We start from the raw sequence: 22,939 nt of genomic DNA, 5'->3' as shown, positions 1-22,939 counted from the left end.
ACTCGTGTTTGAAGGTAACCTCACGTCTCCTTGACTTATCTTTTATATTTCTACCTTTTGTTTAGGATAGAAAATGATGATATGATTGTGTACGTCTGTAATCAGCCAAGGTTAATCACATTGTTTATGGCTCCTGTAGAGGGCTGACCATATTACTGCCACACCGGCAGTCACGAGTCATGAAGGCAGTCAAATTCCATGTGACCGTTTAGTTACGGTGATGCTGCTGATGGTCATTAGCAGCCTACCAAAATTGCTAACTGCCTGGTATTCAGCACTCTATTGTCCCTCTAATCACTCTGACATCAATGCCAATGTGATCGAAAATCAAACATTTAATGGGAGCCCATGAGCTCATGTTGCGCAACATTTATATGCCAGATGAGCGAGAAAACAGAATGATGGCCTCTATTAAAAAGAGGAGGTTCCCATCAGCTTTCTATAGGCTAGGCCTACTATATTTATTTATCAACTTTCCTAATATTAAGCACATTGCTTATCTATACCACAGGAGTATAGCCTACCATTCGCTATCGAGATAGGTGCATGATAATGTTCCATTCTAAATCAAAATAATTCACACATATATTATTTAGTATACGTAAAGACAAGATTAAATCAAGAATTAGTCTGATGGGTGACAACATTAGCTTATCACTTGTGAATCATAGTCGCACACCTCATGTAGGCTAGACCATGATAAGGTTTGTATCTAACTAAAGTGGCCAAATAACTTCTTAAAATTAAGCACATTACATTAGAACCTGACATACATAAGCAGAGTTTCAAATTTGGGGCAGATCATTTTCACCATAAAAATGCACCTTTATAATAAAAGCATTACATGCATAATCAAATTTGCGGTCACTTTTGATAATGGTGTTTTCCCGCTAATGGAACATTCGCGCATTGCTGCGCTTATAACGCAAAGAAATAGCCTAATAGTTTATCAACATTTTAAGCTAAATGTTCTGATCTGTTGTGCCAGCCACATTGCGTAAAAAAGTTTTTTAGAGCCTCCCAAGGGGCGCAGTGGTCTAAGGCACTGCATCGCAGTGTACCACTAGAGGTCCTGGTTCGAATCCAGGCTCTGTCGCAGCTGGCCGTGACCGGGAGACCCATGGGGAGGCGCACAATTGGTTCAGTGTCGTCCGGGTTAGGGGAGGGTTTGGCCGGCAGGGATGTCCTTGTCCCATCTCTCTAGCGACTTCTGTGGCGGGCCTGGGCGCAGTGCACGCTGACACGGTAGCCAGGTGTACAGCGTTTCCTCTGACACATTGGTGTGGCTGGTTTCTGGGTTAAGCGGGCATTGTGTCAAGAAGCAGTGCGGCTTGGTTGGGTTGTGTTTCGGAGGACGCACGGCTCTCGAGCTTTGCCTCTCCTGAGTCCGGAGATGCAGCGATGATACAAGACTGTAACTACCTATGAAATTGGGGAGAAAAAAGGGGTAACATTTTTTTTTTTAAATCCATGGGTTTTTTATGCTAGTGGTTGTATTAATTTGGGATCTATCGCATCCCACAACTGTCCCAGACTATGTTAGGAATATTTATTTCTCGCACAGAATAGGTCAACTTTTGTACTATGGGGATAGTAGATTGACATAGGCTAGTGCTTTTGCTGTTTGTTAGGCCTACTCATCTTGTTGGCTGATGAAAAATATATGTGGACCGTTCTTCCAATATCTTCAATATGCACCTCGTAATTAGATAAGGACGAGCGCTGTTGCGTCCCCGATGTGTCTGTCTTCACTTGTAGCCTGTTAGAAAGACCCGATCGTGTGATGGAGAGCCATGTGAGTGAGCGGTGTACTCAGGAAGAAGGGCACAACGCAGCAATCCGCAAAAGGCATGTCTTTTTTTAGGGTGCATTGCAGCTACACAAATCCGAGGCATTATCAAGTGCTTGTCAAATTGTGAATGAGAGACTGATGAAATGTGTACAGCCTTCGCAAAAAATATGTTACAAAGGTCTGCATCAGTGGCTTGTAGGCTATGTTTGGAAGCGAGGAGATGCTAAATGTGTTTATGTTAATTAACGGTCAAATACCATGAGACCGACAGTTATTTGCTTGACAATCACCGGCTGACGGAATTTTGTGACCGCCACTGCCCTACTCATATACACTGAGTATACAAAATTGTAACTATTTCCATGCCATAGACTGATCAGGTGAATCCAAGTGAAAGCTAGGATCCCTTATAGATGTCACTTGTTAAATTCATTTCGATCAGTGTAGATGAATGGGAGGAGACAGGTTAAAGAAGGATTTTTAAGCCTTGAGACAATTGAGACATGGATTGTGTATGTGTGCCAGTCAGAGCGTGAATGAAGTGCCTTTGAACAGGGTATGGTAGTAGGTGTCAGGCACACCGGTTTGTGTCAAGTACTGCAACGCTGCTCGGTTTTTCCACGTTCAACAGTTTCCCGTGTGTATCAAGACACCCAAAGGACATCCAGCCAACTTGACAAAACAGTTGGAAGCATTGGAGTCAACATAGGCCAGCATTCCTGTGGAATGCTTTCGGCACCTTGTAGAGTCCATGCCCTGACGAATTGAAGCTGTACTGAGGGCGAAAGGAGGGGGCTACAACTCAATATTAGGAAGGTGTTCCTAATGTACATCTGTTGGCGATGAAATTAACTACAGATTGTTTAGCTCATTGAATGGTGTTGTCGCTGAGAAGAATTGTGAACAATAATAATGAAGTCTCCGATCCTTGTTCAAAGAGAATTACAATTGATTTGCATTAAAAAATTATACGTTTCTTATTCTGTAGTTACACTCTTGACAGACTGTTGAGAGGTAGATACAAAGAAAAGTGTCAGAGTCCTTTCCTTGTTCAACATTAAGCAGTAAAACTATACTTTGCTGCATACTGTGCAGCATCTCCCTGAGGATGCATTCATTTGTATAGGAATACTCCCTTTTCTTCCTAATGGAGTGTTTTGTGCAGCACTAAGCGTTCTTCCCCACAGTCTGACATTGACCAATGTCTGTTATTTCATAGCAAGTGTTTGTTCTTCTGCTTCGTTTAATAAGCCCTGCAATGGATACCCACAGAGAGCTTGTTACAATACGATAACACTGACTACATTTAGAATAAATGAAGCAATTATTAATATTGTGAATGATGAATTGTGATGAAATATGAATGGTTAAACACTCATTATAATACCAAGCCCTTGTTGTTATGCCGGGGACAGTCTATAGAGAGACCACACCGATGCACCATAGAGAATGAAGTGAGACTTCAAGGTTGCTCTCTTCAATGTTCCTCTCACTGTGTTCCCATTGACCTCCAGTCATTACATCAGTAGCTCTCTGAGCTTGATGAGTGCAGTGATTATGCTGAACCCTGATTACTTTGCTATGACAAAGCACTTTCTAGCTGCTATGTTACGAAAGATTGCTTTTAAGATCGCATACAGTGGTTCTGTGTGTTCCGGAAGGTTCCACGTGTTATAGTAAGATCATCTCTTGGCTTGTGAATAAGGTGCAGTTCCACATTTGATTTGACAAAAATTGTTTGGCTTATATCGAGGCGAAAGTGAAGTTAAATAGTACCCAGACATTGCTATGTTGAGTAACCCCATAGCCACCACAAGGCAACCAATTATTGTTTTCTCCAGAATCTGTTTCACAGCAGTGTCCCATGCATGTGTTTCTTCTACAGCCAAGAGGCTGGGATATAATATTACTCATTGGGAATAGTCATTACAGAACCTATACGCCATGTACATTCCATCTAAATTCAGCCATCCATGGACATTTATTTGGGTTAAACCTTAAATGCAAACAAAGTGCATCACAAAATATTCCCAAGACATTAAACTTCCTCAACACATTTGGTAATTATTTTATGATGAGGGCCAGGGAGCCTGAAACTTCCGTTAAGGAATTGATCACAGTACCCTTATTGAAGTGAGTTGCACTTCTATTTTCTATTGTAACGTACTGGGTGTCGTGAGTGTGAAGTCAGGCGCAGGGAAAACAGAGAGTTCAATATAGTGCTCTTTTAATGCACACACGGGGAACCACGACCCCCCCACTAAACACTGGGTGCTCAAAACAAAATGCCCCAGACACGGTGAACCACGACCCCCCCACTAAACACTGGGTGCTCAAAACCAAATGCCCCAGACACGGTGAACCACGGCCACCCCACTAAACACTGGGTGCTCAAAACCAAAATGCCCCAGACACGGTGAACCACGGCCACCCCACTAAACACTGGGTGCTCAAAACCAAAATGCCCCAGACACGGTGAACCACGGCCCCCCCACGAAACACTGGGTGCTCAAAACCAAAATGCCCCAGACACGGTGAACCACGACCACCCCACGAAACACTGGGTGCTCAAAACCAAAATGCCCCAGACACGGTGAACCACGGCCCCCCCACGAAACACTGGGTGCTCAAAACCAAAATGCCCCAGACACGGTGAACCACGACCACCCCACTAAACACTGGGTGCTCAAAACCAAAATGCCCCAGACACGGTGAACCACGACCACCCCACTAAACACTGGGTGCTCAAAACCAAAATGCCCCAGACACGGTGAACCACGACCACCCCACGAAACACTGGGTGCTCAAAACAAAATGCCCCAGACACGGTGAACCACGACCACCCCACTAAACACTGGGTGCTCAAAACAAAATGCCCCAGACACGGTGAACCACGACCACCCCACTAAACACTGGGTGCTCAAAACAAAATGCCCCAGACACGGTGAACCACGGCCACCCCACTAAACACTGGGTGCTCACAACCAAAATGCCCCAGACACGGTGAACCACGACCACCCCACTAAACACTGGGTGCTCAAAACCAAAATGCCCCAGACACGGTGAACCACGGCCACCCCACTAAACACTGGGTGCTCAAAACCAAAATGCCCCAGACACGGTGAACCACGGCCCCCCCACGAAACACTGGGTGCTCAAAACAAAATGCCCCAGACACGGTGAACCACGACCACCCCACTAAACACTGGGTGCTCAAAACAAAATGCCCCAGACACGGTGAACCACGACCACCCCACTAAACACTGGGTGCTCAAAACCAAAATGCCCCAGACACGGTGAACCACGACCACCCCACTAAACACTGGGTGCTCAAAACCAAAATGCCCCAGACACGGTGAACCACGACCACCCCACTAAACACTGGGTGCTCAAAACCAAAATGCCCCAGACACGGTGAACCACGACCACCCCACTAAACACTGGGTGCTCAAAACCAAAATGCCCCAGACACGGTGAACCACGACCACCCCACTAAACACTGGGTGCTCAAAACCAAAATGCCCCAGACACGGTGAACCACGGCCACCCCACGAAACACTGGGTGCTCAAAACCAAAATGCCCCAGACACGGTGAACCACGGCCACCCCACTAATCACTGGGTGCTCAAAACAAATGCCCCAGACACGGTGAACCACGGCCACCCCACTAATCACTGGGTGCTCAAAACCAAAATGCCCCAGACACGGTGAACCACGGCCACCCCACTAAACACTGGGTGCTCAAAACCAAAATGCCCCAGACACGGTGAACCACGGCCACCCCACTAAACACTGGGTGCTCAAAACCAAAATGCCCCAGACACGGGGAACCACGGCCACCCCACTAAACACTGGGTGCTCAAAACCAAAATGCCCCAGACACGGGGAACCACGGCCACCCCACTAAACACTGGGTGCTCAAAACCAAAATGCCCCAGACACGGGGAACCACGGCCACCCCACGAAACACTGGGTGCTCAAAACCAAAATGCCCCAGACACGGGGAACCACGGCCACCCCACTAAACACTGGGTGCTCAAAACCAAAATGCCCCAGACACGGGGAACCACGGCCACCCCACGAAACACTGGGTGCTCAAAACCAAAATGCCCCAGACACGGGGAACCACGGCCACCCCACGAAACACTGGGTGCTCAAAACCAAAATGCCCCAGACACGGGGAACCACGGCCACCCCACGAAACACTGGGTGCTCAAAACCAAAATGCCCCAGACACGGTGAACCACGGCCACCCCACTAAACACTGGGTGCTCAAAACCAAAATGCCCCAGACACGGGGAACCACGGCCACCCCACGAAACACTGGGTGCTCAAAACCAAAATGCCCCAGACACGGTGAACCACGGCCACTCCACTAAACACTGGGTGCTCAAAACCAAAATGCCCCAGACACGGGGAACGAAAACAGTCCAGCACTATACACGAACATACACCAACACGTTCGTCTGTAACAAACACCAGGGTTACAATAATCAATCCCGCACAAAGAAACGGGCTGACTAATAAAGCCCAACTAATTACAACCAACTCAAAACAGGTGTAATCAATAAACACATAAGGAGGGGGAGAAAAGAATCAGTGGCAGCTAGTAGGCCGGCGACGACGACCGCCGAGCGCCACCCGAGAAGGGGAGCCACCTTCGGTCGGAGTCGTGACATCTATCATCTACGGTACTACTATACTATAACCACACCAAAAGACACCGATGGTATTTGGATGTTTTCTAAGATGACACTGTCAGAACATGATTTCAACGTTGTGTGCACCATGGTATTGTGTGATCACAACCCACCGGAACAATGAAGATAGCGAATTGATTGAAAAAAGTGTAGGGGACCGCGACATAAACACAGTGACAACATCTCTGTTTACTCCAATCCCTGCTATAGCCTCACAATATGGGCAGAGAAACAATACACAATCCCTGCTATAGCCTCACAATATGGGCAGAGAAACAAGACACAATCCCTGCTATAGCCTCACAATATGGGCAGAGAAACAAGACACAATCCTTGCTATAGCCTCGCAATATGGGCAGAGAAACAAGACACAATCCACAATCCAGTCGATGAGTGAACCATGTACACTGGGTTCTCAGACCCCCCCCCCCCCCCCCACCACCACCACCACACACACACACACACACACACACACACACACACACAATCCATATCCAATAAGCCTATGCCTCTTTTATTTGTAGTGATTGGATGCCCAGGGCTATCACGGCTTCGTCACGCTTCACAGAGTTCCATTACAGCTTCTCAATTCAATTATAGTCCTGAGTCTGGAGGGAGGATTGACTGGGGTTGCCTTGCATAGACGGTAGTAGACAGACACTATCATTACAGCCAGCTTGCTGTCTGACACTATTGGCCCAGGACACTTTTTTTGTCCCCAGTAACATTGACCTTAGATCCAATTCTGATGGATTATCCAGAATTAGACGTTCATCCATGTTTTTCAAATGTCAAATTTCAAAATGATTGCAAACATAACATTTCAAAGTGTTTAAGGTTAAGTTTAGGTGTTAACTCCCTCATCTCCTACCCCACGTTGAAACCTATTTAAAAGGTAACAACGCTTACTGTTGCCCCTAGTGACCGGTTTCCACGTCATCTCCCGACGTCTGAGGACATGGATGGATGCCCAATACTGGCTTGTATCAGGGGTGAACTGGCCGGGATTATCAGCTTCAAATTTACAGTACTGATTTCTCAAGACCTCAAGGCTTATTTTTCTCCACTCAGTTTTGTAAAAAATAACTGTTGTTGATCAGCTTGGGGTGTGTACCCTTACAAAAAAAAAGAAATGGCGGTTTTCCCATGTTGAGTTTAAAAGGTGCTACACATTGGAATTGCAATTTAAGAAAATGTCCATAATATATCTGCAGTAATAGTGGAATGATAGTTTCACAGTATTACTTACCCACCAGTGTTGTGATTGGCTGTGATATTCACCTCTTGATTTCTCCTGATGGAGTGGCATCTGTTGTCAAAGTTGTTCCGACTTTGTGGCTGTGTTGTCATGTGAATATCGCTCTGTCATTATGACCGAAAATAACTTTTGGACATTAGAACAGCGATTACTCACCACGAATTGGCAGAATATTTTTTTTCCTTTAACGAGTCCGACGAGCCCAATGTGAAGGACATATTGCTTTCCCGGGAACAGGCCCAAATTTCTGTCATTTGCGTGAAGAGAAGAAAAAGAGGGCGGTGGTCAGGCTGCCTTCTGAGAATTCATAGGCAATTGAATAAACCCCCACTGCCTTCCGTTCTACTAGCTAACATGCAATCATTGGAAAATAAAATTGACGAGCTACGAGGAAGATTAAACTACCAACGGGACATTAAAAACTGTAATATCTTATGCTTCACGAAGTCGTGGCTGAATGACAACATTATCAACATACAGCTGGCTGGTTATACGCTGTATCGGCAGGATAGAACAGCAACGTCTGGTAAGACCAGGGGTGGCGGACTATGTATATTTGTAAACAATAGCTGGTGCACGATATCAAAGGAAGTCTCAAGGTTTTTCTCGCCTGAGGTAGAGTATCTCATGATAAGCTGTAGACCACACTACCTACCTGGAGAGATTTCACCTGTATTTTTCGTTGCTGTCTTACATACCACCACAAACCGATGCTGGCACTATGACCGACTCAATGAGCTATATTCTACCATAAGCAAACAGGAAATCCAGAGGCGGCACTCCTAGTGGCCGGACACTTTAATGCAGGGAAACATAAATCTGTTTAACCAAATTTCTATCAGCATGCTAAATGTGCAACCAGATGGAAAAAAAACTCTAGACCACCTTTACTCCACACACAGAGATGCGTACAAAGCTCTCCCTTGCCCTCCATTTGGCAAAACTGACCATAATTCTATCCTCCTGATTCCCGCTTACAAGCAAAAATTAAAGCAGGAAGCACCAGTGACTCAGTCAATAAAAAAGTGGTCAGATGAAGCAGAAGCTAAGCTACAGGACTGTTTTGCTAGAAAAGACTGGAATATGTTCCAGGATTCTTCCGATGGCATTGAGGAGTACACCACATCAGTCATTGGCTTCATCAATAAGTGCATCTATGATGTCGTCCCCACAATGACTGTACGTACATACCCCAACCAGAAGCCATGGACTACAGGCAACATCCACACTGAGCTAAAGGCTCGAGCTGCCGCTTTCAAGGAGCGGGACTCTAACCTGGAATCTTATAAGAAATCTCACTACGCCCTCCGACAAACCATCAAACAGGAAAGCGTCAATACAGGACTAAGATCGAATGGTACTACACTGGCTCCTTCGCTCGTCGAATGTGTCAGGGCTTGCAAACCATTACAGACTACAAAGGGAAGTAGCACAGCCGAGAGCTGCCCAGTGACACGTGCCTACCAGACGAGCTAAACAACTTCTATGCTCACTCGAGGCAAATAACACTGAAACATGCATGAGAGCACAGGCTGCACTGGACGACTGTGTGATCACGCTCTCCGCAGCCGATGTGAGTAAGACTTTTAAACAGGTCAATATTTCACAAGGCCGCAGGGTGCGCTGACCAGCTGGCAAGTGTCTTCACTGACATTTTCAACCTCTCCCTTTCCGAGTCTGTAATACCAACATGTTTTAAGCAGACCACCATAGTCCCTGTGCCCAAGAACACTAAGGTAACCTGCCTAAATGACTACCAACCCGCAGCACTCCCGTCTGTAGCCATGAAGTGTTTTGAAAGGTTGGTCATGGCTGACATCAACACCAGTGGTCCAAGAGGCTTCTAAACAGCTTCTACCCCCAAGCCATAAGACTCCTGAACATCTAATCAAATGGCTACTCAGAGTATTTGCATTGCCGCTGCTGCTTTCTGTTATTATCTATGCATAGTCACTTTAGTAACTCTACCTACATGTACATATTACCTCAATTACCTCAACGAACTGGTGACTGGTGTACCGGTACCCTCTGTATATTTTATTTCACCTTTATTTAACCAGGTAGGCAAGTTGAGAACAAGTTCTCATTTACAATTGCGACCTGGCCAAGATAAAGCAAGGCAGTTCGACATATACAACAACACAGAGTTACACATGGAGTAAAACAAACATAGTCAATAATACAGTAGAAAAATAAGTCTATATACAATGTGAGCAAATGAGGTGAGATAAGGGAGGTAAAGGCAAAAAAAGGCCATGGTGGCGAACTAAATACAATATAGCAAGTGAAACACTGGAATGGTAGATTTGCAGTGGAAGAATGTGCAAGGTAGAGAGAATTAATGGGGTGCAAAGGAGATAAATAAATAAATAAATACAGTAGGGGGAGAGGTAGTTGTTTGGGCTAAATTATAGATGGGCTATGTACAGGTGCAGTAATCTGTGAGCTGCTCTGGCAGCTGGTGCTTAAAGCTAGTGAGGGAGATAAGTGTTTCCAGTTTCAGAGGTTTTTTTTTTTTTTAGTTCGTTCCAGTCATTGGCAGCAGAGAACTGGAAGGAGAGGCTGCCAAAGAAAGAATTGGCTTTGGGGTTGACCAGAGAGATATACCTGCTGGAGCGCGTGCTACAGGTGGGTGCTGCTATGGTGACCAGCGAGCTGAGATAAGGGGGGACTTTACCTAGCAGGGTCTTGTAGATGACCTGGAGCCAGTGGGTTTGGCGACGAGTATGAAGCGAGGGCCAGCCAACGAGAGCGTACAGGTCACAGTGGTGGGTAGTATATGGGGCTTTGGTGACAAAACGGATGGCACTGTGATAGACTGCATCCAATTGATTGAGTAGGGTATTGGAAGCTATTTTGTAAATGACATCGCTGAAGTCGAGGATCGGTAGGATGGTCAGTATGTTTGGCAGCATGAGTGAAGGATGCTTTGTTGCGAAATAGGAAGCCAATTCTAGATTTAACTTTGGATTGGAGATGTTTGATGTGAGTCTGGAAGGAGAGTTTACAGTCTAACCAGACACCTAGGTACAGTGCCTTGCGAAAGTATTCGGCCCCCTTGAACTTTGCGACCTTTTGCCACATTTCAGGCTTCAAACATAAAGATATATAAAACTGTATTTTTTTTGTGAAGAATCAACAACAAGTGGGACACAATCATGAAGTGGAGCGACATTTATTGGATATTTCAAACTTTTTGAACAAATCAAAAACTGAAAAATTGGGCGTGCAAAATTATTCAGCCCCTTTACTTTCAGTGCAGCAAACTCTCTCCAGAAGTTCAGTGAGGATCTCTGAATGATCCAATGTTGACCTAAATGACTAATGATGATAAATACAATCCACCTGTGTGTAATCAAGTCTCCGTATAAATGCACCTGCACTGTGATAGTCTCAGAGGTCCGTCAAAAGCGCAGAGAGCATCATGAAGAACAAGGAACACACCAGGCAGGTCCGAGATACTGTTGTGAAGAAGTTTAAAGCCGGATTTGGATACAAAAAGATTTCCCAAGCTTTAAACATCCCAAGGAGCACTGTGCAAGTGATAATATTGAAATGGAAGGAGTATCAGACCACTGCAAATCTACCAAGACCTGGCCGTCCCTCTAAACTTTCAGCTCATACAAGGAGAAGACTGATCAGAGATGCAGCCAAGAGGCCCATGATCACTCTGGATGAACTGCAGAGATCTACAGCTGAGGTGGGAGACTCTGTCCATAGGACAACAATCAGTCGTATATTGCACAAATCTGGCCTTTATGGAAGAGTGGCATGAAGAAAGCCATTTCTTAAAGATATCCATAAAAAGTGTTGTTTAAAGTTTGCCACAAGCCACCTGGGAGACACACCAAACATGTGGAAGAAGGTGCTCTGGTCAGATGAAAACAAAATTGAACTTTTTGGCAACAATGCAAAATGTTATGTTTGGCGTAAAAGCAACACAGCTCATCACCCTGAACACACCATCCCCACTGTCAAACATGGTGGTGGCAGCATCATGGTTTGGGCCTGCTTTTCTTCAGCAGGGACAGGGAAGATGGTTAAAATTGATGGGAAGATGGATGGAGCCAAATACAGGACCATTCTGGAAGAAAACCTGATGGAGTCTGCAAAAGTCCTGAGACTGGGACGGAGATTTGTCTTCCAACAATACAATGATCCAAAACATAAAGCAAAATCTACAATGGAATGGTTCAAAAATAAACATATCCAGGTGTTAGAATGGCCAAGTCAAAGTCCAGACCTGAATCCAATCGAGAATCTGTGGAAAGAACTGAAAACTGCTGTTCACAAATGCTCTCCATCCAACCTCAGAGCTTGAGCTGTTTTGCAAGGAGGAATGGGAAAAAAATTAAGTCTCTCGATGTGCAAAACTGATAGAGACATACCCCAAGCGACTTACAGCTGTAATCGCAGCAAAAGGTGGCGTTACAAAGTATTAACTTAAGGGGGCTGAATAATTTTGCACGCCCAATTTTTCAGTTTTTGATTTGTTAAAAAAGTTTGAAATATCCAATAAATGTCGTTCCACTTCATGATTGTGTCCCACTTGTTGTTGATTCTTCACAAAAAAATACAGTTTTATATCTTTATGTTTGAAGCCTGAAATGTGGCAAAAGGTCGCAAAGTTCAAGGGGGCCGAATACTTTCGCAAGGCACTGTATTTGTAGTTGTCCACATATTCTAAGTCAGAACTATCCAGAGTAGTGATGTTGGATGGGCGGGCATGTGCAGGCAGCGATCGGTTGAAGAGCATGCATTTAGTTTTACTTGTATTTAAGCGCAATTGGAGGAGAGTTGTATGTCATTGAAGCTCGTCTGGAGGGTTGTTAACACAGTGTCCAAATATAGTCTCGCTATTGTTATTGTACTGCTGCTCTTTAATTACTTGTTCCTTTTATTTCTTATTCTTATTCATATTTTTTAAACTGCATTGTTGGTTAGGGGCTTGTAAAGTACGCATTTCACTGTAAGGTGTTGTAAGGTGTTGTATTCGGCGCATGTGACTAATCCAATTGTATTTTATTTTTGGTTATTAAAATTCTACACTGCCTGCTCAATTTCAGTTAATGTGACAAAAAAAGCACTGAAAAGTGTAGGGAGTCATCGTAACATCTGAAATCGCTGTGAAATATCTTTTCACTAACAAAAAGCTGGTGGACCAAAACCGAAAGGCTCATGCACGAGTCTCCCCATGTTACGGGAAAGGGTGTACAGGGGAGGGGGAGATTTGTTTTGAACTGCAGCCTATAATGCTGTTGCAATTCACCTAGCACTAGGCTGCATTAAAAACAAATCTCCCTGTGAAACAAATTCATTCCACTATTACAGCAGATATATTTCTGAAATTACAATGCAAAAATCTAAAATATATCCTGTGTGTAGCACCTTTAAATTTGACAAGTGAAGCAATATTTTCACATGTATTACATTTGTTGCCTTTTCACATGTAAGGAGAATAACACGTTTTCACCTCACATGTGAATTGCAGTTTCACGTGTATAAATCGGATATGCAGTTTTACATGTGAAAAACATTCACATGAAAATCTCACTTTCACATGTGGAATCATTGCTATTCTCCTCACATGTGAAAAGATGGTGTTAACATGTTGCAGTAGCAATGTTTCCACCAGCGGAATTAGGGTGACCACATCTAAAAAGCCGAATGATTTCGTGGGACATTCGCAGAACAGTGGACAGAATCATTTTCGGGCGGCGGCAGGCTAATGGATCATGTTCAAAGGGCGACATAGTTATTCTGCTGTAACAGGCCGCTCGCTGCCTGTTAAAAGGGCAATCCTTAGTTGCTACATCAATTTTTTAAAACTTATAAATGAATGTACCCATTGATTCTTGAAGAATATAACGTAAATGCCTCATGAGCTTAGTTCAACTGTCGTGCCCCATCAGAACCCCAAATATAATCTTGGTTGACTCCAATGTTGGTTAACAAAGTAAATGTAAACAAACACTGTATAGCCTCAAAACAAACATAATGATGTTGAAAGCAAAACATAAACCCCAAAGTATTGATAGAAAAACTAAATAATTGCAAGGAAATCATTTCAAAATGCGCAGAGCAAATGAATTGCAAATGGATACAAAAAAAAATGTTTTCAGTGAAAAATGTTTTATGATAATGCCATTAAACAAAACGGCTCTTTCCTGCAATTTTCCCTATCTTTGGTTATGGTACTCTCATCGTGTAGGCTATACGTGCAGATAGCGCTGTTGGCTAGAGCGCACGTGCCAGTACAAGAGAGGCACACTCGCTATATAATGCACATTGTTTTGTGTGAAAACCATCTGTAGAGTTGAAAATGCGACTGAAACCAATAAATCAGGGTTGGTTGTTGTTGCATGATGGTTCTTAGCATTCTGAAATACGTTACATGAAATAGGTGTGCGAATATCATGAATTGGTATCCATTATACTGGTAGTTACAGGTTAGGGAGGTGTAGTACAGATAAACAGGAGTCTCATAAAATGTCCTTGTCCAGTTGCAGGGGTCAGTTTGAATGTAGAAAATGCTTTGTTATTAAAATATATATTTTTTGCTACTTGAAGTAATCCAACAATGTGTACACCATCTTGTCTATTTCTTCTCTCATTGATTGGGGCTGTGAGAAAGGGAGAGGTGAGAGGGGCGGGATGTAACAATTGTGAGATGTGAGTGTCAGGATAACTTAATGGCATGTCTCAGGCTGGACACATTGGCAGTCAGGATCTCTAGTCTCCACCGAGTGTTGTTAACACCTCATGGTTCCCCTTATCCAACAGGTGGAGAAACCAACTTTTGAGGGTTCAGAGATAAAACACTTAAGTTCTTCCGACTGGCATGGACGTGGTTAGAGTCTTCAGAGGTGTAAGGATAATTAGGAGTCTGTACCTAGGGTATTTGGTGCAGTGAAAGTCCTGCAGGGGGTTATGTTTCCCAAGTGCAGGGGGTTTGCAAATGTTCATGCTATAACAATACATTTTTCAAAGTAACCCTACCTTCAAGAAAAATGTAAAGGTGGTTGAGGCTGACTAGTTGCAGACACGTGTCATCTTACAATACTTCAGAAAGGAAACACCACATAGAAATATTTAACCATTTATCAACAAATGAATAATTCAAGTCTTGTGATATAGGCTCTGCTCCTTCAGGGTAGCTCACTGTTTCAAGCAAAGCATTAATACATACAATTGCATACAAGCAGTGAGAGCGGTAAGCTACAAATATGTATACCAATCCCTCAAACAGAACCTGAATGTTTGGATTAAACCTGGATTGTAAACTATCATGGTCAAAACAAATTGATGCAACAGTAGCTAAGATGGGATGAGGTCTGTCCATAATAAAGTGCTGCTCTACCTTCTTAAGAACGCTATGAACAAGGCAGATCCTACAGGCAGGTCCTGAGTTTTGTCGCACTTGGACTACTGTCAAGTCGTGTGATCAGGTGTCACAAAGAGGGATTTAGGAGTATTACAATTGTCTCAGAACAGGGCAGCACGGCTGGCCCTTAAATGTACACAGAGGGTTAACATTCATAATATACATGTCAATCTATCCTGGCTCAAAGTAGAGGAGAAATTGACTTCTTCTCTATTTGTATTTGTGGGAAGTATTGCCATGTTGAATGCACCAAGCTGTCTGCTTAAACTACTAGCACACAGCCCAGACACCCATGCATACTCCACAAGACATGCCACCAGAGGTCTCTCCACAGTCCCCAAATCCAGAACAGACTATGGGAGGTACACAGTACTTCATAGAGCCATGACTATATGGAACTATTCCACATCAAGTAACTCATGCCAGCAGTAAAATTAAATAAATAATACAACAAATATGAAAATACACATTATGGAACAGCTGGGACTGTGAAGAAACACCCACACACACACACACTTGCATAGACACAGGCAAACATACACATGATAACATCTGAGTAGTGGCCTGAGGGAACACACTTAATGTGCTGTGAAATGTGTTGTGAAATGTAATATGTTGTTAATTGTATATAACTGCCTTCATTTTGCTAGATCCCAGAAAGAGTAGCTGGTTTCAGAAAGGAAACACCACGTGGAAATAGGTTTAACCATTTATTAAGAAATTAATCATGTAAATCAAGGTGACGTACAGTGCATTTGGAAAGTATTCAGACCCTTTGCTATGTGACTTGAAATTGAACTCAGATGCATTCTGTTTCCTTTTATCCTCCTTGAGATGTTTCGACAACTTGATTGGAGTCCACCTGTGGTAAATTCAATTGATTGGACATGATTTGGAAAGGTACACACCTGTCTAAGGTCCCACAGTTGACGGTGCATGTCAGTGCAAAAACCAAGCCATGAGGTCGAAGGAATTGTCCGTAGAGCTCAGAGACATAATTGTGTTGAGGAACTGACCTTGGGAAGGGTAGCAAAACATTTCTGAAGTATTGAAGGTCCCCAAGAACACAGTGGCCTCCCATCATTCTTAAATGGAAGAAGTTTAGAATCCCCTAGATAGTCTTCCTAGAGCTGGCCGCTTGGGCCAAACTGAGCAATCGGGGGCGATTGGCTTTGGTCAGGGAGGTGACTAAGAATCTGATGGTCACTCTGGCAGAGCTCCAGAGTTCCTCTGTGGAGATGGGAGAACCATCCAGAAGGACAACCATCGCTGCAGCACTCCACCAATCAGGCCTTTATGGTAGAGTGGCCAGACGGAAGCCACCTCCACAGAGGAACTCTGGAGCTCTGTCAGAGTGACCATCGGGTTTTTGGTTACCTCCCTGACCAAGGCCATTCTCCCCAGATTGCTCAGTATGGCCAGGCGGCCAACTCTAAAAAGAGTCTTGGTGGTTCCAAACTTCTTCCATTTAAGAAAGATGGAGGCCACTGTTCGTTGGGAATACTGCTGAAATGTTTTGGTACCCTTCCCAAGGTCTATGCCTCAACACATTCCTGCCTTGGAGCTCTACAGGCAATTCCTTCAACCTCATGGCTTAGTGTTTGCTCTGACATGCCCCGTCAACTGTGGGATCTAATATAGACAGGTGTGTGCCTTTCCAATCAATTGAATTTACCACAGGTGGACTTCAGTCAAGTTGTAGAAACATCAAGGATGATCAATGGAAACAGGATGCACCTGATCTCAATTTCGAGTCTCAAGGGTCTGAATACTTATGTAAACAAGGTATTTCTGTGTTTTGTCTTTAATACATTTGCAAACATTTCTAAAAAACTGGACTGTGTGTAGCTACGGCAGAAAGCGCTGCTTCGATATTATCAAATAGACCAGCTAAAGTCATCCTACCATTACAAGACTGTATACTATGTATGAATATTAACCATGTGTGGCATGAGCTGTGCAACGTGTTTCTTATATTTCTCATATGAAAACCACCGGGTACCCTCGCTTGAGGCAAGATGAGCTGTCATCTTGGTAGATGGGAATATTTGACCTAACTAGCAACCGTAAGCAGTACTAACCCAGGTGCCCTGGAGACGCACCACCGGGTGTTCTCACTGAAACTAAATGAGTAACCATCTGGTGGGTCTACATAAAAATAAAAACGTATCTAACAAGAAACCTTAAGCATTGTGACCCAGCCAACCACCTGTAGCTATATGCAATGTACTTTATATCATGTAGCCAGCAAAGATGGCAACATGTAGGCCATTGACCACGGCTGACACCATCATAGCAAACTTAAAGAGGCATGGTACTGGCAGGTAAACTCATCGCCAGGTGGGAGTGCTCAATAGACCAGTGAAGGTCATTCTACCATTACATGACTGTCTACTAGGCCTGTGTGTAAACACTAACTATGTGTTGCATGAGCTAATGACATAGCATCACAGAGCATAAAAAAGTACAGTATACTAACAACACTCCCAAAACCACCTGTATTATCTAATTTGCCTAATATAACTGATACACTCAGCTGTAGCCGAGGCTTCTGCAGCATGCACGAGCATGCACAGTGAGAGTGACATGATAATCTCAAACCTAGGCCTACAATATAGTCTACCTGAGTGTATATGCCGGTAAACCATGAGAGAATATAGATGATGACCTGCTAGCAAGAATAAGTAGACCCCATAGATACTGAAATATCCCTGCATATTAGAGTGTCTGAAATAAGCTCATAACAGAGGTTTCCATTAAGGGCGATTAACTCTTGATCGCCAACATCTGATTGTCATGTGGGTGTGTAGCAAGCCTATGGCATGCTAGGTAAATTCTAGTATCAGAAGCCAATCCAACACAGCTGGAAGCTATAGCGAGCCTTGATTGGTCATCACACTGCGCCAGCTTTCCAAGATAACAAAAAAATCAGAGGAAAAATTATTAGGGTTGGTAATAGTAATAATTTTTAAATGAGATGTACTTCTGTGAAATATGTGCTAAAACGATGAAAGACCAGGGAATGTTTAGCCAGCAACAGACTAACGCCCTCCGAGTATCACAAAATATCACGCTGCTGGACAGGGCACGTAGCAACCCACATCATTTGGGCCAGCACGATGGTGGTAGATATGAGGCACGGCAGCTACACAAATGACTAGCAGAGTGAGCTGCATCAGGGTATAAGGTGCCTGCATACGCACAATGAACAAGCATGCACGATGACTCGCGTGAGTGGCTACGACTATCCTAAAAATAGTACACTCCTAAGATATGCCTAACCTGTTGCTTCATGAGCACTGCAGCGAGAATGAAGATGACATAAGTAATTCATTGACAACTGAAAGAATGCCTGTTGATCCTGTAAGGGAGCAATATGGGATCAACCAGACAATAACATTGATTGTACCAACCAATGCATAAATCACAATGATACACCATAAACACACAATACATTAACTCTTAAAGCAGAATATATATACTAGTGAATGTGCAAGTATCACCACAGCATTAAGAGTTGCAGCATAACATGATAGAACCAGTGTGAAAGACACGATAATAAAACAACAGAAGATGAATTAATAACAGGTGCTAAAACATGATACTTGAATGAAGCGATCACTACAATTAGCATACAGTACAATAGCACATAGTAGAATAGTTGTCACTATGCTGTCACTGAAAACTACAAGATGGACCGACAGGGAGGGACTACCTATGTGTAATACATGACATATGATTTAACATGGCTAATAAACACAGGGCCTAAACCTACTGCAGCAGATAAGATGACTAGCGTGACTGAACGATAACGTTAACATGTATGCTAATAGTCTGACTCCTTGCAACAGCGTGCACTAATGAGCTTGCAATACTCTGGTTAGCTCAGAACCAGAGAACAGCAAGTGTAGCTATACAAGCACACTACTCCAGACCAGTCTGTACGTTAAATTGAATGCGTTCCTAGCTAAACGTGTAATGGAAGGTTCCAGAATCTTGTGAACTGCATAACACATAATAGCTACTATCAATATTGATTGCTCCACTAAACGAATTAGCGGCCGCATGAGACCAAATGCTATCAAATCGCAGAGATAAGCTCCATCTCCTTGCTCATGTCATGAAGAAAACATCATTACTCACTGTATATCGATGCATAGAGGTTTGCCTAGCTACTTCCTCCTATATGGGGAGGGATGATTTTCTGTGAAAAGCTTATTTCTCTCAAATGTTGTGCATAAATTTGTTTACATCCATGTTAGTGAGCATTTCTCCTTTGCCAAGATAATCCATCCACCTGACAGGTGTGGCATATCAAGAAGCTGATAAAACAGCATGATCATTACACAGGTAATGATCATGCTTGTGCTGGGGACAATAAGGCCACTCTAAAATGTGCCGTTTTATCACACAACACAATGCCACAGCTGTCTCAAGTTTTGAGGGCGTGTGTAATTGGCATGCTGACTGCAGGAATGTCCACCACAGCAGTTGCCAGAGAATGTAATGTTAATTTCTCTACCATAAGCCGCCTCCAACAACATTTTAGAGAATCTGGCAGTATGTCCAACCGGGTTCACAACCGCAGACCATGTGTAACCACACCAGCCCAGGACCTCCACATCTGGCTTCTTCACCTGCGGGATTGTCTGAGACCAGCCAACCGGACAGCTGATGAAACTGGGTTTGCACAACCAAAGAATGTTTCTGACAGTTTGTGCAGACAGTCTCATGGAAGCTCATCTGCGTGCTCGTCGTCCTCGCCAGGGTCTTGACCTGACTACAGTTAAGCGTCGTAACAGTCTTCAGTGGGAAATGCTCACCTTCAATGGCCATTGGCACGCTGGAGAAGTGTGCTCTTCACAGATGAATCCCGGTTTCAACTGTACCGAGCAGATGGCAGACAGCGTGTATGACATTGTGTGGGCGAGCGGTTTGCTGATGTCAACGTTGTGAACAGAGTGCTCCATGGTGGCGGTGGGGTTATGGTATGGGCAGGCAGGCATAAGCTACGGACAACAAACACAATTGCATTTTATTGATGGCAATTTGAATGCACAGAGATACCGTGACGAGATCCTGAGGACCATTGTTGTGTCATTCATCCGCTGCCATCACGTCAAGTTTCATTCAGCATTATAATGCACATCCCCACGTCGCAAGGATCTGTACATAATTCTTGGAAGCTGAAAATGTCCCAGTTCTTCCATGACCTGCATACTCACCAGACATTGAACATCTCTGGATCGACTTGTACAACAGCTTCCTGACAATTCCTGCCAATTTCCAGCAACTTCGCACAGCCATTGAAGAGGAATGAGACAACATTCCACTAAAGGGCCATAATCAACAGCCTGATCAAGAAGGAGATGTGTTGCACTACATGAGGCAAATGGTGGTCACACCAGATACTGACTGGTTTTCTGATCCACGCCCCTACCTTTTTTATTAAGGTACCCGGTACCAACAGATGCATACCCATATTCCCAGTCATGTGAAATCCATAGATCCACAGAGGCTGCTGCCTACATACAGACTTGAAATCATTGGCCACTTGAAAAAATAGGTCACTAGTTACTTTAATAATGCCACTTTAATAATGTTTACATATCTTGCATTACTCATCTCACATGTATATACTGTATTTTACTTCCATCTATTGCATCTTGCCTATGCCACTCGGTCATCACTCATCCATATATTTATAAATTATTATTCCATCCCTGTACAGATTTGTGTGTATTAGGTAGTTGTTGTGGAATTGTTAGATTACTTGTTAGATATTACTGCACTGTTCGAACTAGAAGCACAAGCGTTTCGCTACACTCACACATGGTTAGCAGATGGTATTGCATGTGACCAAAACAATTTGATTTGATGTATCAAGCTAACAATGTGCATAATATCTAACAGGTGGAGCAAGGGTAGGGAAAGTTGAGGACACACAGACACAGAGGAGCGCACATACACACCCGACCCTTGGCGCTTCTCCTAATCTACAGCTTTCTTTGCAATGAGAACATGCAGGGAGTTATTTTGCCAACATTTATTTTAAGCCTGTTAAAACGCGTCAGTTTTTTCTGATCATGAGTATCATCCGATTCGACTATCAACATCTATGCTCTCTCCTCCTCTCACCTTTTCCCTTCACTTGTGGAGTTCAGTGCACAACATCAGCTGTCTGTGACCAGGGGAAAAAACCTTTCCAGGCCAAATCTTCATTTCATAACCACTACACCAAGCCTACATGTTTGTCACCGTATTAGCTAATGACAGGTCAATATAGCTACTACAACTAACGTGTTAGTAAACCCACTACAATCATGCAGTACAGTGTACAGTTAGGAAGCAGTTTAGCAGTTACACCGATGGGCCTTGTTGGCAATTAATTAATCAAACCAAAAGCTTACCTTGACTTGGAAGAGTCAAGCCATAGCCAGCTAGGTAATATATAATAATATACCATCCCTCTCTGTTTGAGTAGGCTAAACTAGCTAGATGCATTTGCTAAGTAAGTGAAAGTGAAATACAAAATATAGCTCTCTCTCTCTCTTGCTTCTCCATTTTTGAATAAATTAATTTGTTCAAAACTGTTAAACTATTGTCTTTCTCTCACTTTGAGTCAACTACTCACCACAATTTATGCACTGCAGTGCTAGCTAGCTGTAGCTTATGCTTTCAGTACTAGATTCATTCTCTGATTCTTTGTTTAGGTGGATAACATGTCAGTTCATGCTGCAAGAGCTCTGCTAGGTTAGAGGACACCCTCTGGAAATTGTCATTATTACTGTGTAAGTCTATGGAAGAGAGTTTTCACCATGAGCCTCCTGGGTTTTGTATTGAAGTCAATGTACCCACAGGAGGACGGAAACTAGCTGTCCTCCGGCTATACCATGTTGCTGCCTTACATAGTGCTGTTGAGGCTACTGTAGACCCCTTCCTCCTCTCAAGAGCCTCCACTGCTTTCTTCCCTCCCTCTTTCCCCCTTTCTTTTCTCTCTTTCCCCATCCCCAGCTTACTGTAGAGAGAAAGAGGAAGCAGAAGAGATAGAGAAAAAGAGAGAGAGAAGTGTGTGGAGTGCCTTACAGACCTCGAGCTCGCTGTGCAGTAGGTTATTGAGCTATCTGCAACAGCAGTGGTGCAGGATTTGGCTTTGGGCAAAGGAGTGAGTGCTTTCCATTGCAATCATTACTATTGCTGACCAACCAGGAAGAGTTGAATAAAGAAAGAGAGAGACAGAAAGAAGGGTGGGAGGGAGAGAAGAAAAGAGGGGGGTGGAAAGGGATAGATAAAACGAAAAAGAGATGGGGGAGAGTGGGGTATGTTGAGCCATTTTTTTTTACATTCAGCAACACTACATCAAGGGAAATATAGTATTCGTTCTAACAGTGTTGAGGAGTAGTGAACTTCATGTAGTTCAACTAGTAATTGAATTACATTTTGCTGTAGCTTGGTGGTAGTTTAAAGTCAAATCTTGGTTGTGTTTTCTGTTGTGAATAACTTTTCTGCCATGTAGTGGTATAGCTAACTACTGGAACTGCACACATTTTTGCAAAATGAAAATAAAACATAGGAAATTCTTGCCTACTTTACACTTCTTCTTTGGTATCAGACCTGCCTAATTCTCACTTGAAACAGACAGTGCATTGGGAAAGTATTCAGAACCCTTGACTTTTCCACGTTTTGTTACGTTACATACAGCATTATTCTAAAATGGATGAAATGGTTTCCCCCCCCCCCCCCCCCCTCAATCTACACACAATACCCCATAATGACAAAGCAAAAACTGGTTTTTAGAATATTTT

Source organism: Oncorhynchus mykiss, chromosome 16 (assembly GCF_057628025.1).
Source record: "Oncorhynchus mykiss isolate SJ-2025 chromosome 16, ASM5762802v1, whole genome shotgun sequence".
NCBI lineage: Eukaryota > Metazoa > Chordata > Actinopteri > Salmoniformes > Salmonidae > Oncorhynchus > Oncorhynchus mykiss.
This window is presented reverse-complemented; position numbering follows the sequence as displayed.